The sequence below is a fragment of the Cupressus sempervirens genome, chromosome 4 (genome assembly GCF_028749045.1).
Source record: "Cupressus sempervirens isolate cs-2001-9-10 chromosome 4, ASM2874904v1, whole genome shotgun sequence".
NCBI lineage: Eukaryota > Viridiplantae > Streptophyta > Pinopsida > Cupressales > Cupressaceae > Cupressus > Cupressus sempervirens.
Genome location: NC_143121.1, coordinates 716265954 through 716282231, shown reverse-complemented (window position 1 = coordinate 716282231; position 16278 = coordinate 716265954). Strand labels below are relative to the sequence as shown.

The 16278-nt window shown below is 32.7% G+C and overlaps 1 pseudogene; it reads right to left on the bottom strand.

Annotated features, from left to right (window-relative positions):
* Positions 1-680: 680 nt before the first annotated feature.
* LOC149563278 (spermidine copper dependent amine oxidase 2-like) overlaps positions 681-16278 on the bottom strand; it is a 38689-nt pseudogene continuing 23091 nt past the window's right edge.

Genomic DNA, 16278 nt, shown 5'->3' with positions numbered 1-16278 from the left:
AACCCATTTCATGGCCTAAGTTGCAATTCCTCCTTCATAGAAAATTTAAAATTATATACACTACACTATTTTTGCATTAAGAGGGATCATAAATCATGAAAATGACAACATTCAACATTTTTTATTTCGTGCAAAAGGACAATTCCCTCATAAAACTAATGGTACAATTTGCATGTCAAGGACCACCCAACTTCGTAAGACAAAAAAGAAAACATCCCACCTTAGAAGTAGGCATACAAACCTATTTATTGATCTCTGATCTTGCCATAAGACGTCAACAAAAGAGTGGTAGGCCATGGAAAGAAAAATGTAATCTACCTGAAACAAGTTCAATCAACTAGTCCACATTTTATCTACCATGTGATGGATGATTAAGATTTTACACATTCCAAGGATATTCAACAATACATAAGTTAATAAACCATTCTATTGTAACAACATATATATGCATTTGATATAAGAAAAAGGTAAGAAATCTTGGATGTCTCACCTCAATTGGTGTCATCAATTCTAAAGGCTTCTCCCAACTAGATTGCCTTGTCCTTTTATTGTAATAGTATCTACATGAAAAGTGGTACTTGACCATGAGAGAAAAGGCATAAGAAAGTCATAGCTAAAGCAATGAATCAGTAAAGTATGTTGAACCAAGAGAAAAAAAAATTAAAAATATTTTAAACAACTTACTCCAAGTATTTCCAAGGGTGCAGAGCTCTCATAATCCAGCTGTGTGTAGTCAATGGATTACAGTCTCCCTGGGCTTGCAGTTCTGTTCGTAATAAGTCCTCTTTGGCATAGAATGCATTGCTATGAATGTTATTGGCACTAGGTTCTTCAACTTTGACATTAACCTCTACAACCTACATACAAATTTTTGATTATTCATAGAACCACCAAAAAGCATCATTGTACAATACATAATGAGCAAATTATTTTATTTTTCCAAAATGTTCTAACTGTGGAAGTCTACCACTAAAATATTGACACTAGAAAACCTAAATATATTTGCAGCCACTAAAACTATCATTAGCTGAGATGGTACAATGTCTTAGTATAGTAAATGACACAATACCATAAGAAGGGCCCCCAATCCTTCATATACCAAAAAACTATATTCAACAAACAAAACACTCAACCTAATTCACTGCTTCACCAGGTTACAGTCTATAGCCATGTCCATACGAGAAACAAAAAAGTGTTGGTGCACACGTGCATATAAATGAGGAGCAATCATTGTTCCATACTTCCTTGTTTCACCTTGTTGTAGTGTCCCTAGATTAAGAATCCCAGTAAGTTTAACTTCTACTTCTATTTTACCATCCTGCATTTAGAATAATAAAGAGAAATCAGCTCTAAAAATAATAAATTATAAATTACTCGTGCACATACAATAATAAGCATAAAGATTCTATGTCCAATCAAAAGAACAAAAACTCTACTTTTTGCAGTGTTTGATTAATTTTCTTGCAAACTTCAAGGTCGAAACCCGATTGGCATTTTTTTCTCAATTCATCAGTGCTCCTATTAATTACATGTATTAAATAAAATTTTACCTTTTGCAATTAGATTATATCATTACAAAGTATGAGCCAAAACAAACTGAATTAAATTCTTGCCATCCATTCTCAATCATTTCAACTTTACATTTTTAGGTTGCAAATTCTTAGTCTTATTGAGAATGCTTGATTCTTATGTCTGAATATCGAAATAGTAGCAACATGAGTGTGAAATCAAAACCTGATAAAAGTTCTAGACTAAACAACATTTGTACTTGATAAAAGTGCCAAAAGAAGTCATATTCATAGTTTTCAACAATACAGATAAAGGACATTGTTAGACGCCTAGATCTATGAACTTTTGCTAAGCATGTCCTCCAATCTTGATGTTTCCAAAGAATCTCAGGATCTTCCTCATGCAAGTAGACACAATTCTCAATAGTTTCGACTCCTCCAGTGGAATTTGTGAAGTGTGCATCAAAATATTTGATATAACCCAAACAATCACACCCCTAACACAGGAAATATTGTTTCTCATTAAAAGTTTTTTGTACTTATTTGAGAAAACATCTAATTTCTTACACCTGTTATTAAACAAATGCATTTATACATAATTTATAACTCCTGCTACATTTTAGAGCAGATTAAAACAATTTGATACATTATTCATTTTATTTTTTTGAAATACTACCTTCTTTAAAGAATGAGCATTTTTACCCAGACCATCCTCTCCAGCATCAAACACATTTTTCCTATAATGTGGCTCATTTGGATCTCCATAAGGAACAACCATCTCCACAAAACTCAACCTTTGGGCAATAGATCTCTGACCTCTACTACCATCATCATATGTAACAGAGTGAATTACCAGCCCCTCTCTTGGAGTAAAACCTACCCGAAAATTCCACTGAATGTGATAGGAGGTACACAATGTTAGCATTGATTTTTTTAATAATTATGACATAATAAATATCATGTATCTTAACACTAAGTCAAAATGAAAGAAGAAAAAAATGCAACCTTCTGCCACTCTACATGGAAGCCATTGACACAAAAACTTGGTCCTTCTGATTGCACAATCTGTATAGGCTTGAGATCACTTCGATCCACTCCCCCACGAGTTTCTCCTACAGTATAGTTTTTGAGGGGATCTAGAGGTGGAAAAGGAATTAATTTTTGATCTTCAAACTCTATAACCATCATTTTTTGCATATCAACCAAAACATGTATGCCCTCGACTGGTCGAGCATATCCATTCTCCATTGGGCAATCACTTTCAGTTCTATAGAATATAAGTGGTCTAGCAAGCCTTCAACTTGGGCCATCATCTTCACTATGATATCCAACACACCTAAAAAGATGGTGTCATGGTGATTTAAACAAGTGACATTTATTCAATGGAAGATGCTAAAAGTGTGCATTGCAGTTAGCATATAAGGAAAACATTTACTATGAACATGAAATTGCAAAGTGTAGAAAAATAATAGACAACTTACCATGGATCCACCATTACCAAATCCATATCTTCAATACTCCTCTTCTTCACTGCTTCCTTGAAAGGGGTGTAATCTTTGATAGCAGACTCACAATCAACATACTCCATTGCATCCTGGACCAAATCCAAGAGATTTTTAAAAAACACTCATTATCCATCAAAGCTATAATGCAACAAGCTTCACCCATGAAGTTCTTATTCTATAAAAAATTAATAAATCCTTCTGTGCTGAACACAGTGGAAACATATTTCTAATACAAAGAATAAACAAAAAACAGTAAAAAAAAGTAATATCAAAATTGAAAAAGAGGCAATACAATGTAAGAGACGCTCCACTTATTGGCTCTAATAATAAATTAATAATGATGAACAAAAAATGGGAGGTATAACACAAGTTCCATCTTTTCAAAAGCTTTGAACATTAGAACTAGTAGGCCAAACATGAAATCATAATCCAATAAGAAAATACAATGAAGAAAAGAAGATTTTCATCACCAGCACATCCTCAAAACTTAAAAGTACTATAATATCAAATCAAGAAATGGGATTTCTCACATTTCATTTATGTTATTTAGACAAGAAGACAAACTGAAATGGTACAAAAATTTGGTTTCCAATTACAGTAAAAAAGAAGAACCAAAACAAAGCATAAAAGAGATTGAAATGACAACAGGATTGCAATGTAATTGTAATGTGAAAATATCATAAAAGTGGTCTCGACTTCCAATGTCCCTCATCGCAATACAATGGCACATCGACTAAGAATTGTTTTTGCAAGATTGTATGAGGAAGATTGTGACATAAGTAACATTGGGTATAAAAACATATGATCCAAGTACAAAATCTTAAGAAAGCTTCTCATAGTCGATGTTGATTAAGGTGGGACACAAAATCACCTAAGATTTTCATTAAGAAAAAAGTAAGGGGTCAAAAAAGTAAATGTGATGACAGGAAAATTGACACAAAGAACGAGGGAAAAAAAAAAGTACTCAACTGTATTATTCCAATGAAAAATGAGATCAATAAATTCCCAAATATTTATCTTTGTGCCATTTATGCTATATTACTTTGGCCACCAGTGACCAATTACCTAAATATTACAGGAAGTCATTATATGCATTGACCTTGGACATAAAGTAACTAAAAATGCAAGAACATTTATTTAGATTTTGCACTTGCAATAGACATGAGGTGAATAAAAATTGAAAGTTATACCTTCTCATATCATTCAACCATCATGTGTACAAGCTACAGAGCTGCACTAGCAGAAGCATTTAGAATTGTAAAGTATATACAAAGTGGAAATGTTGCTAATGGTTATTATTCACACTTAAAAAATTAGTGTGAAATTTCATTTGAAACTTTATGCATACAAATTCAGAGGCAGTCAAAGATATCCTACGCAACTGATTCCTGACCAAATCATCACTATCCTAAAGGATGTTCAACTTCACAACCTCTTTTCAATTGGAAATAATGTATGCTTTGCTCAGCATGTTAGCAATTCCTAACAAGATCAGTGATGATGTATTGACCTTAAAACAAAAAAATCTCAAAACTTAAACAAAGGTACTTAACAATATGATAATTCAAGGATGCCACCCACTATACACTTTACTGTAAAAAGTCTTACGGTCAATCCACAACATGGACACATGTTACTTGCAACCATTTGTATAATCCAGCCTATATTACAAAAACTTCAAAGTCAAGAAGTAAAAATAGACAAAGGAAAAAAGAATGTGAAGAAAACAAACTACTTGCGCTACTTAAGCATAAGAAATAATTTTTGGAACAACACATACCACCACCACAACACTAGAACTTAAGTTCCATAAACACTAGTTGATACGGTGGCATATGTCTATTAAAAATATCGTCACTAAAACCCCAACCATGAAGAACTAAAGATGCATCTAAAAAAAGCATGTTAACTATGATAAATTTAGTAACATGATTATATGAGATAGGTGGAATATCACTTGGTTCTAGCATTGCACTTAAAAGAGAATACATGGTATTAGCTTGGATAGATAACTCAGGCCACGGGTTGAAACATGATTGCAAACTTGAGGGTGATACCATTTCACATCATGGGATGATTAGTTACTCTCCAAGGACACCACCACTTGTGATATATGCAAATGAAGAGATAGACTAGGAGTGCATCGCACTTGTTATGGTGCTTGGGAATATAGTTTCTTCATGTGATGCATTGGTCTTGGAGATCAATCTCAGTTGGGTGTCAATGTTGGGATTTCTCAACAAGAAGTATTGGAACTAGTTGGGATTCATTGGAGTGACCTTGGAAGATATAAGGATGAAAGTTTCAGACATTTAGGTGTTATTCACCACTTTACCAGTCACTTTGTGTCCCCGTTTCATCTAGAGATTGATTGGGACAAGATTTTCAATAAGGATTGGAACATTGATCAAATTGGTACACTTGAGATTGTTTCTTGGAAATCCTTAGCGAAGGAAGGCCCATTCCTTTAATTGTGAACTTATTGGTTGGTTGCAGACCAGCCACACCACTCTGTGGTTTGCCCTAATACTAGAGAGTTGGCAAGCTCTTCTTGGCCAAGGTAGGGAGAGTTCATAGTCTTAGACTCGTACAGGCTTCTTCCAGCCACTTCTGAGGCAATCTGGACTGAGGCATTACTTCAAATTCATGCTAAGACTATAGACCACTCCTATGCTTCAAATAGAGTGTTGAAATTGGTGATATCATAATGTATTTCACAAATTCATGTTATGGGCAGCAGTAGTCGTGGATCATTTTAGACCTACCACATGCAAAGTGTCCATTTTATGTTAGTTTGAGCTTCACTTGGTTTCAAGAATACTATAATATTCTCTACTTAACAAGGCCAACCACGTGAAGGTGGAAGGTCATTTGGCTTCACCCCCTCCCCCTAACATCAATCTAAATTATCCATTATCATCTAATTACATACTTCATCCATTCATCCATCCATTTATGAACTATAACATTCAATCAATACAATCACATAACATTAATTAATATGATATAAAATTCATTAATACACAATACTAATCAAGACTTCATTAACACATAACAATATTCATTAACATTTTAAAAAAATATTATTAATACGCGTCATTCATAGATAATTACTTAAAACAAAGTTCTTTCCAACAAGGTTTATCAAAGAGCATTTTTAAAACATCATTTCTTCTTTTGGTTTTTCTTAGCTCTCTTAAGAAAAGTGCTCATAGGAGCATCCATATCTGCATCATTCTCCTCCTCTTCTGTTACGTGTAATGTCAAATTACGATGAATCCTTCTCTTTGAAGGAGCAGGAGGCTGCTGCACTAAAGGGGGCTTTGTTGCAAGAACAAGTAAATGGGATAAATTGGCATACTCTTTTTCTTATTTTAATTGTTACAAGTCTATAATTAAGTACTAGTACAACATAACATGCATTTTTCTTACTTGGCAATGCCGCATCATGTACATTAACATTTTGATCCGTCGCCACGTCAACATGTTGAACACTTGGAACATGCTCCACTCCTTCAGCATGATGTTCAACATGCTCTGAAATATTCAAAAAAATGATACACGTCAAATTGCAATTGAAGATGTTAAATTGTATTCATAATTGCATAATTAATTTCCAATAGCAAAATTAATACCTCCACCACTATAATGCACATCATGGCCTTCATCACGAGCAGGTTCCATGGTAGGATATGAAGGTTGCAGTAAAATGTTATGCACATTGTTATGCAATCAATTTACATTCAAAACTAATACCAAAAAAGAATCTTCTCAACTATTCAATTTCATTTACTTTTCATCTGACCAATTTACCTATGAGATATCATTTGGTGCACTAGATTCTTGGGCAAGGCTTTTAGATTCTTTGCGTAGGCGTGTAGCCACAACTTTATAGCCTTCCTTCAAGGCAATTTTTCTATCTTCATTTGTGACCTCCACATTGAATTTTGTGCCTTGTATTTTTTGCTTAATATCATCCTTTTTCCATGTATGGTTTCATTAAACCACATTTTTTGCAACATTATATAAAAAAATTAATATGAAATTTCATTGCTCCTACTTACAAGTCGAGACTAGAGATTCATATAGCCACTAGAACCAAGTTTGTGTTGGCCAAACTTTTCTAGTCTCACTTTTTTAGCCACAGATGCGTCTTGCAATCTATGAACAATTTCAAACATCTTAGATTATATATTTACAAATATCAATAATTAGTGCATGATTACAATGTACTTAATACTATCACAACATACCTTTTTTTGCCTTGTGTTGCTTCATTTACTCTATTTTCACATAGTCTTTTCTCCTTTGCATCTTCTATTATTTCATTGCACTCCATTGGTGGAATCATAGGAGGATGGTCATACTTTGGGTTATCCTTAAGAGCCCTTCTATATTGATCCCTCATAGTCTTTAGATGCTTTGATGCTCTTTTGAGAAGTAGGCCAATGTCAAAAATATTTTTTCCAAATTTCTCCTCAAAAGATGCAATTAGCTGATTTTTTAATTCCACAGCTTGTAAATTCCACCTACTTAAAAACAAATAGATTGTTAGATCAATAACTTTAATATATTACAATAAATGGAAGAAAAGAAAAATTATGTAGCAATGATATGAAACTACATACCTTTTATGTATGGTGGGTCCAAATAGTCTCAATGTGATATGAAAAAGATGATCAAAGAAAGCATTATTACCTACAAAAGCATAAAGGGTTTATCAGTCCAAAACAAGTAATGTAAAAGTAAACTAAATTTACACTTTAAATAATAACAATTTTAAAGCACTTGGAAGCTTTTTTTCTTTTAACGGAAACATAGTTTTCTTGTTCAGCAATAATGTCCCTTCATATGAACTAGTACTAATCACACAACCTGCTCTAGGAAATGGATCAGGTTTAGAAGTACTGCTCTCTATTGCTCTATCAATTGAAACATCATGACAATTAAAGGAGACACCAAATGAAATGAAAGACAGAGATATGCCACTAGTCACACTTTGTTAATATGACCAATTAATTTGCTACCTAGAAACAAATGTAAATTATAATGCTGACCAAGTAGAATAATGTTTCAAAATGGTCATGGCCAACTTAACCTAATATGGTCAACTTTATAAAAGATTTTAATTTACTGACAGACTTGACAGCTAGATTATATATCTATAAGCTAGCAAAAGTATCTCAACACTGAATATTCAAATTGAGTTTATTCATAATGAACAACAATCACATTACATCAGTAAGACTATCAATCAAAAAATTGAAACAAATGATTAGAGTGTGTTGTAGAAAAGTTGTTAAGAGAAAAGATACAATAATTATAGAGTTTGTTTGAGGACAGTGATTCATAGAAAGGAGAAATCTTTTATTATTTCAAAGAGAACAATAATGATTATTGTTTTAAAAGGTGTGATTCATAACTAGAGAAGCATAATTAAATGTGTTTTGAGATATATTAATATGTGTTTAAGAAACAAGTGCAATTAAAGGAAAGGTAACAAAACTAAATGGATACGTCCATTTCAAATAGAAATTTTTCTACATGAAGACATGAAGGTATACAAGATAATTGAAAATCATTAAGAGAGGAAAAGAGTGTAAGTTCTACAATATAACATCATACAGAATGGTGCAAATATAGAACATAAGTACATGTGTGGTGTGTACAATGAGAAATATCTAAGTAAAGAGAAAACATAATGAGGGTAGGTGCAATTGAATATGTGTGTGTCGTGTGTATGATAAAGCTATATCATATAAACTAACAAGAGATATTAGATGCAAATTTATAATCTCTATGGCAGACTTATAAGAGTAATAAGTGCACATTTGAAAGGATAATAAGGGTAGACATTGAAGGATAAAAAGTGTAGATTTGGGAAAAGGATAAGTGCAAACAAGGTGGATTTATATGAAGTGAATATAAAAAGGTACGTATATTAAAAGACATTATAAAAGGTGGATTTGAGAAGATCATTGAAGAAGCAAAATGCAAGACGAAAGGTATAAGATATAAAGCGATTATAATGTCCATCATCTGTTGAAGATAGAGACATTGTCAAGGTGAAATTTCAGACTTAAGTGAAGTTGATTCTTTGCTTCGAGGGGTTGGTGGCTACAAATTGTCAGAGTTGCTGCTTATAGTGAGCTGGCGCACATACACTTAGGATTTGGTGCCTCTAATAGGTTGGGGCCTACAAACATTGTAAAAGAACAAGATATATAGCAATTATTTGTTGCAGTTGTTTGCAACAACTCTTCAAAATTTAGATTTGGGAATGGTTATGGACTTGACATGACATTTTTGATGAAAATTGTAGATAGGCAGTATTAGCATTGCTCAGAGAGTTAATTACTTTATTCACATGAGAAGAATTGTAAAAAAATACTAAATTATTGTGGAATTGCTGGAAAATAACAGTAGGCTCAGAGAAATTTATTGACTATATCATGATAGCATTGTTACAGCAGTATAACATGATGGCATAATAAAAGAAGCAATAGATATATCACGATAGGAAATAGCAATACAACAAAAATAACATCAATCATTATGGTAGTGACATCAACATACTATAGTAAAACATAAGTAAAAATTGTGATTTAGATTCATAGTTGCTGATATAACAGTTAACATGGCAATAATTTGGATTTATGATCTTACTTTTCAGAAAGGTTTCAGACTTCAAAATTCTTGATATCATTGAATTCCATCATTATTTAGTTGAAAAAGAAAATAAAGGTGCATTAGCCATACTTTGGTACATTGTGGTATTGGATGTGAAGTGCAAACAAACAATGTCTTTTTGGAATGTGGTTGGCATGCATGCTTCTGTAGACATCATTTAAGCACTAATATGCTAGTTTGTTGTTCATCAACTTGTAGAAATGTCTCTTTGCCTATCTCCATTTCTCTCTATGTGTGGGTATATATATGTATGTATGTATGTATGTATGTATGTGTGGTGTGTGTATGCAGGCTTCTGTAGACATCATTTAAGAACTGATATGCTACTTCACTATTCATCAACTTGTAGAAATACATTAAAAAATATAGAAAAACAAGGTTTTACCAATTCTAGTGGGCATAGATGAGGATTTTTGCATGGTCCTTGTTGCCAACAATGCACTAGGCAATACTAGACCACCAACTGAAGGAGGAGTCTGCACTTCATCATAAGCTGAAGAATACAATATTGTTAGCAAAGACATTTTCAATGGATAAAAATCAAATGGGATACTAGCTAGAAGCGTCCACAAAAAAAAAGGTAAGTGTTATAACGTTGATGAAAACAAACAAAGAAAGTGTTACTTACGCGAAGGTTGTGCGTGATAACCCTCACCATGTTCATCATGGATGTCACAACTAGGACATATGTCTATACAAGAACACATAAAATTAGAGATCATGATCCATAAGATACTATAAAATATTAACATTTATTGAACTTATGTTATTGCTTTAGTCGAATTATTGCTTACCTTCAAAGATTGGATTCTACAATCCAAACTTTTTCTCAATGCCTCTTTCTCCTCACTTCTGTCAACCTCGATGATAATGTTAACAAGTTCATCGGTGTATATTTGTTTAATTTGATGGGTGATGAAAATAGGGTCAACACTAAGGGCATTATCATGTAGAAATGACGCCTTTATTTCAGATCACATTTGATTAACGATCATTCTAGCTTTTTCCTATCATTTGTGACATCAAATATTAGTAAAATTTCATCAAAATAACTCCAAAGCCATAAAGAAAATAACATAATAATACGACATTAGTTTCTATATTAACATTAAAAATTACAATAATTAATGTTTACCTCCGTTGAAGGTTTCCAAGATGGTGCATCCATGTCACCCTGTGAAATAAATTAGTAAGTCTTAAAAATTAGTAGCAAAATTAAAGGAATAGACTTACCAAAAAAAAAATTGGTCTAACTAATGTGTATATCTAAAAAAAATTTGACATGTTCTACTTAATGTTTATATCTGCACATATGGTTTGGAAAGAAAAATTTGGTCATACATGACCCCATCAGAGTTGACATTGATCCTACCTAGACATTTCATTGATCATCATGATCTTCATCCATGTCGTCGTCGTCATCATTATCATCATCATCATCATCATCACCATCATCATACTTGTCACTTTGATCATCGTCGTCACCACCACCATCTTCAATGCCATCATCATCATCTTCATCACCATCATCATCATAACCATCATCGCCATGATCATCACCATCTCCATCACCATGATCATGATCATCATGATCATCATCACCATCTTCTTCTTCTTCTTCACTAGGTAACTGTCATTCCTGATAATCATTTACTTCATCTTGTGCTTCTTCAATATCTTCTACTTCCATCACATTATACTTTATCAGCCTTCCTCTTGGGTCAAGTCTAATAGCAAATGACCAACTTGGTTTGTGTGGAACACCAAAGTAAAACATTTGCTCCCATTGGCTTGGAAGAACATAGGGCTCATCTCCAACTGGCTCAAATGATCTTGTATTAATCATAGTAAATCCACTATCATGTTCAATAACAATCCTATCAAATTGATTCAATCGTAACCTGAATTGTTTGACGAAAAATAGAACTATTTTGAATGAATTAAAGTCTTACTCAAGTATATCATCAAAAATGTCATAGTATCAATTTTTTGATTGTTGAGGATGTATGTCAGTTCTAGACAAAATATTGGTGACCGCGAAGACAACACTTATCCTGAAATTACACGTTTTCTTCATTTCTTCTAACTTTTTTGTGTGAAATTTATAGCCATGGTAGTACATAGCTTTGTGGTGTTTGACCTACAATTATTCAAACATGTCAAGATTATTTGCATCGATCTGTGAGTTGATATTAAACTTATGTCTCATGATTAGTAATCTTATGCGTACCTTTGTATCTCTTAAGCCATATATTAGATCAAGTACTATTGGCATAACATTAAGATCTCTATTACAATGAGCTTCTTTAACCAATGATGCAACACCATCCCATGTTAATGAGTGACCATTTTCTTGAGACTATTCAATCCATATCATCATCCAATCAAGATTATTTGCAATATACAAATGTAGTGCATCCCACTCACAACCAACTATAAAGAAGAAAATTACACCAGTTAGAAACAACTTATACATATTGATGATGGATAAGAATTATTAAACTACAAAAAAAATAACTTATAATTACCTTTCACCCTCCTCAATCTACTTTTCCCCATTAGGTACTCCCCTTCGAATTTGTCATTAGAGTTGAGATCCCAAATGCGATCTACATGGATATTTGTTGCAAACTTTGGAAGATATTCACTAATGTACACCATGGTCTAGTATACCATATATCCTTTTATCATAGAACCCTCAGGACGTGCTCTTTGTCAAACCAAACCCTTCATAAATTTCAAGTGTCTCTCAACCATCCACATTGACCTAGTTTGTACAGGTCCACACAATTCAATCTCCTCAACTTGATGTATGAGGTAGTGTTCTTGAGCATTGAAAAAGGTTGGAGGTAAACACTTTTGCATTTCACACATAAGTTGTAAATTTTTTCTCTTCCAATATTTTATATCTTTTCTATCAATTTCTTTAGATGATAACCACCTAAAAGAGATTCAACACATAAAAACACATAAATGAGATTTCAAATAAAATTATATAATAAATTTCAGATAAAAAGCTACAAATCTAAGAAAAAACACTTCTAACCTCGTGTATTTTTCAAGATCATATATAACTTGTTTAATACTATTGTCAAACTATTGTGGAAGGGATAGAGGTAGGACATACTGCAATCATTAAAAAATGATCATTTCAATATATTATTAAATAATGCAATAGGCAGTACATTCAGTTTTACAAATATACTATAAATAGAGAACATGACTTACATTGACGAAGGTATGCCAATTATGTATTTTCAATCCTAGCCAAAAATCACCTTTCTTTGATAGAAGAGTGCTTATAGTTGCAGTAAATCCTATTGGAAATTTTGTTTTTTTTTAATGACTTCTTTTAATGCATCACTTTGTTGCTCCGTTAATAACCAAGGAAGGGCACTTATATTTATGCGGTCTCCATTGCTATTTGATTCAATGAAATCTTTTAGTGTATGATTGGATTCATGAATGTCAGTACAAATTTTGATAATTTGTTCTCTATCATGCCTTCCATCCAACATTTTCCATAGTGTCTCTATTACATTCTTTCCAATATGAATAGCATCAAACAAATGTACAATTGGGAGATCCTTGTAGTACGGTAACCTACTAAATTGAGTAGGATAACTTTTCATTCCTCTAGAAAGTTGGTCATTGATGCCTTGACGACCTTCATGAGAATCAATTACAACATTAGTAAATATAAGACAATATCAAAATACAAATTTTAAACTTTGGACGACAAATTGGACATTACCTCAATGATTTAGTCGATCGTATGCCAACTTCCATATATGAGGTGTCATTCTTTGTGGCCTTGATGATGTCTCTTCTTTCCCATTGAAAAGATGTTTTTCAGCAATTCGATACCTATGATTATTGTGGAGAAAGTGCCTAAACTCATCAAACACCTTCTTTCCTTAACTTCTCGAGTGACAAGATTTCATCTTCGAACCACAAACTAGACATGCAAATTTTCCCTTTTTCTGAAGAGCTAAAAGATCATGTATAATTATCATGGGAAACTTAAGCATATGATAGTAATGTGTAGGCACTATAACAGACCAAAAATATGTGATCTTAACAATATAACATATCACAAAAATGAGTTAGCCCAGGGGTATCATGTATTTTCCATACAAGCATTGCATGAAATTGAAATTTTTGATGTCTTATTGATCTAGAGATGTCATACATAGTGATGTCATTCCATAACTTCAACAACTCGTCAATTAGGGGCTCAATATACATGTTCATATCTTTAACTTGGTACTTACCTAGTAATTGAATGAACATAAACATTACATAATTATTATGACCATTTTCATGCACTATTTATAAATTAATTTAGATAACTATAAAATGAAAAAGTACCTGGCACAATCATTGACAACATTATGTGCTCCCTCTTTATGGACATCCAAGGAGGAATGTTATTGTTAATAACAAAAATAGGCCACACTGAGTAAACAGATCTCATATCTCCATATGGATTGACATCATCCATTGCCAATGAAAGCTTCAAATTACAAGGTTCTTCTTTAAAGTGTGACCATGTTTCTTCTATCTCTTTAAATGCAGAACCATCAGCAGGCATTCGCATAATGTCATCTTGACTTCTATTGCGTGCATGGTAATCCATAAATTGTGTCAAGCTAGTGCACTTGAATAATCATTGAAGACGTGGAATAATGGGAATGTACTGAAGAACCTTGTGAGGCACATTTTTTTATTATTTGATCTGACCAATATCTACTAATATGACAACCAGGTCATTTTGTTGCAAATTCATGTTGTTTATGATATAGAATGTGATCATTGAGACATGCATGTATTGTCTGATACTTCATTCCAATCTGATTCATAATGTTAGATAATTATTTGTATGAATGACTCAAAATGTTTGATGGTGTTAAGAAAAACTGACTAATCAACCTACAACAAAAAATATGCATTGTTAATATAATGAATAGTAATTGATTCTAACATTGAAAATGAAAAAAATGGCATACCTTAGCATACGTGAAATTGCTACATTGGATATACCATTCATAACCTTTAAGTTCACCAACAACACTATAGCCGAGAGTAGACTTGTTTGGGAGCCTTTGTATAAGGGCTTGTGTGCCTTCTCAAGTAAAGGTATATCAAGACCATCTTCTTCATCATTATCAGATTCGCTAGTACCATCATTGTGAGCCTCTTCATCACCTGCCCCAATACCATCTTCTTCAATCATGTCCTCTAACACATTATCATCTTCTTCCATGGGAGTGTTATCCTCAGCTTGGATATTCACACCTCCATGTTCCTCTAGTAGGAAATCCACATTCAGCAATGAAAAAATCATGGTCGCCTTCAATGTGAACATGTTGCCTACAACGACTCTGGACTGTTGTGATTAGAATTCTTCAATTCTTTAAGCCCTTACACTTTTTACAAGGAAAATAACATTTATCAAGTTTTCTTTGGAATTGAGCCCACAATTCAACCATTGTCTCATTATTTTGTTCTGGGTTCATATTGTCAGGCGTGATCTTTCTTCATAGGAAAATATATCTGCAAATAAATTGGACATGTTATAGTTAATGTTTATATCTACACATATGGAAATTGTTGATTAATCTTTTCAAATGTAACTAAAATGATCCTCTAATTTCTAGAAGGCCTAGATGTTTGCAAAATGTGGAGTTATAGACAATGTATCTTAATTATTTGCAAAATGCCTCAAAGAGATGGTACAAGGTGAAAGTTACTTAGGTGCTATCAGCAGCATGCCTTGACTAATCCTGATAGCAATGACTAATGTGATTAGTGCATCAACTAATGAAGATGACTAAAAGATCAAAACATATTAATGTATAGCAATGTTTTTCTCGAGGAAATATATGCTCTTCAATAAGATATAAAAGGAAATATGAATTAGATGTGATCTATGTGTGCTCCAATCAGATGGACATTACCTTTTGAAAATCATTCAATAGGGGCAAGTGTGTTCTTAATAGGTATATTTATTCTTTATATGGCTCTACTCTTTGATTATAAATAATATACTTCTTTTCTCAAGAAATACATCAAATTTACAAGGGCTAGTATATTACATAGCAGTAGTCAGCATTGCATGGTGGTCATATTGGTGGAATAGTTTTTGTAAATATCATAAATACAAAGCTACAGTACAAAAATTGTTTTTTATTTAGTTTCAAATTTACTCCATGCTTTATTTTAAAATAATCAAATGCTTTTCACAAAGAACATGTGCAAGTAACCAGTCCAATATGACTCCTAACTCTCGTGTAGCAAAGGAAAAAGCTTGTGCAAAGTACAGAAGCTAATCCTTAGATTTTATTTGAAGGACAAATTAGTCAAGTTTTTACAGTAGTAAAATAAAGCAAACTATTTGACAAAATTTCTCAGAGTTTACGTTACAAAAATTTCAATATGAAATAGCGTAGCATCCTACAATGGTATCAAAGCATAAAACATCCTGCTAGCCTGTGTAGTGATTCAGTATTAGAGATGGCTAATGTAGGAATGAGTATCTTAAACAGTTAAGTGAAATAAATTGTTCAAAGATG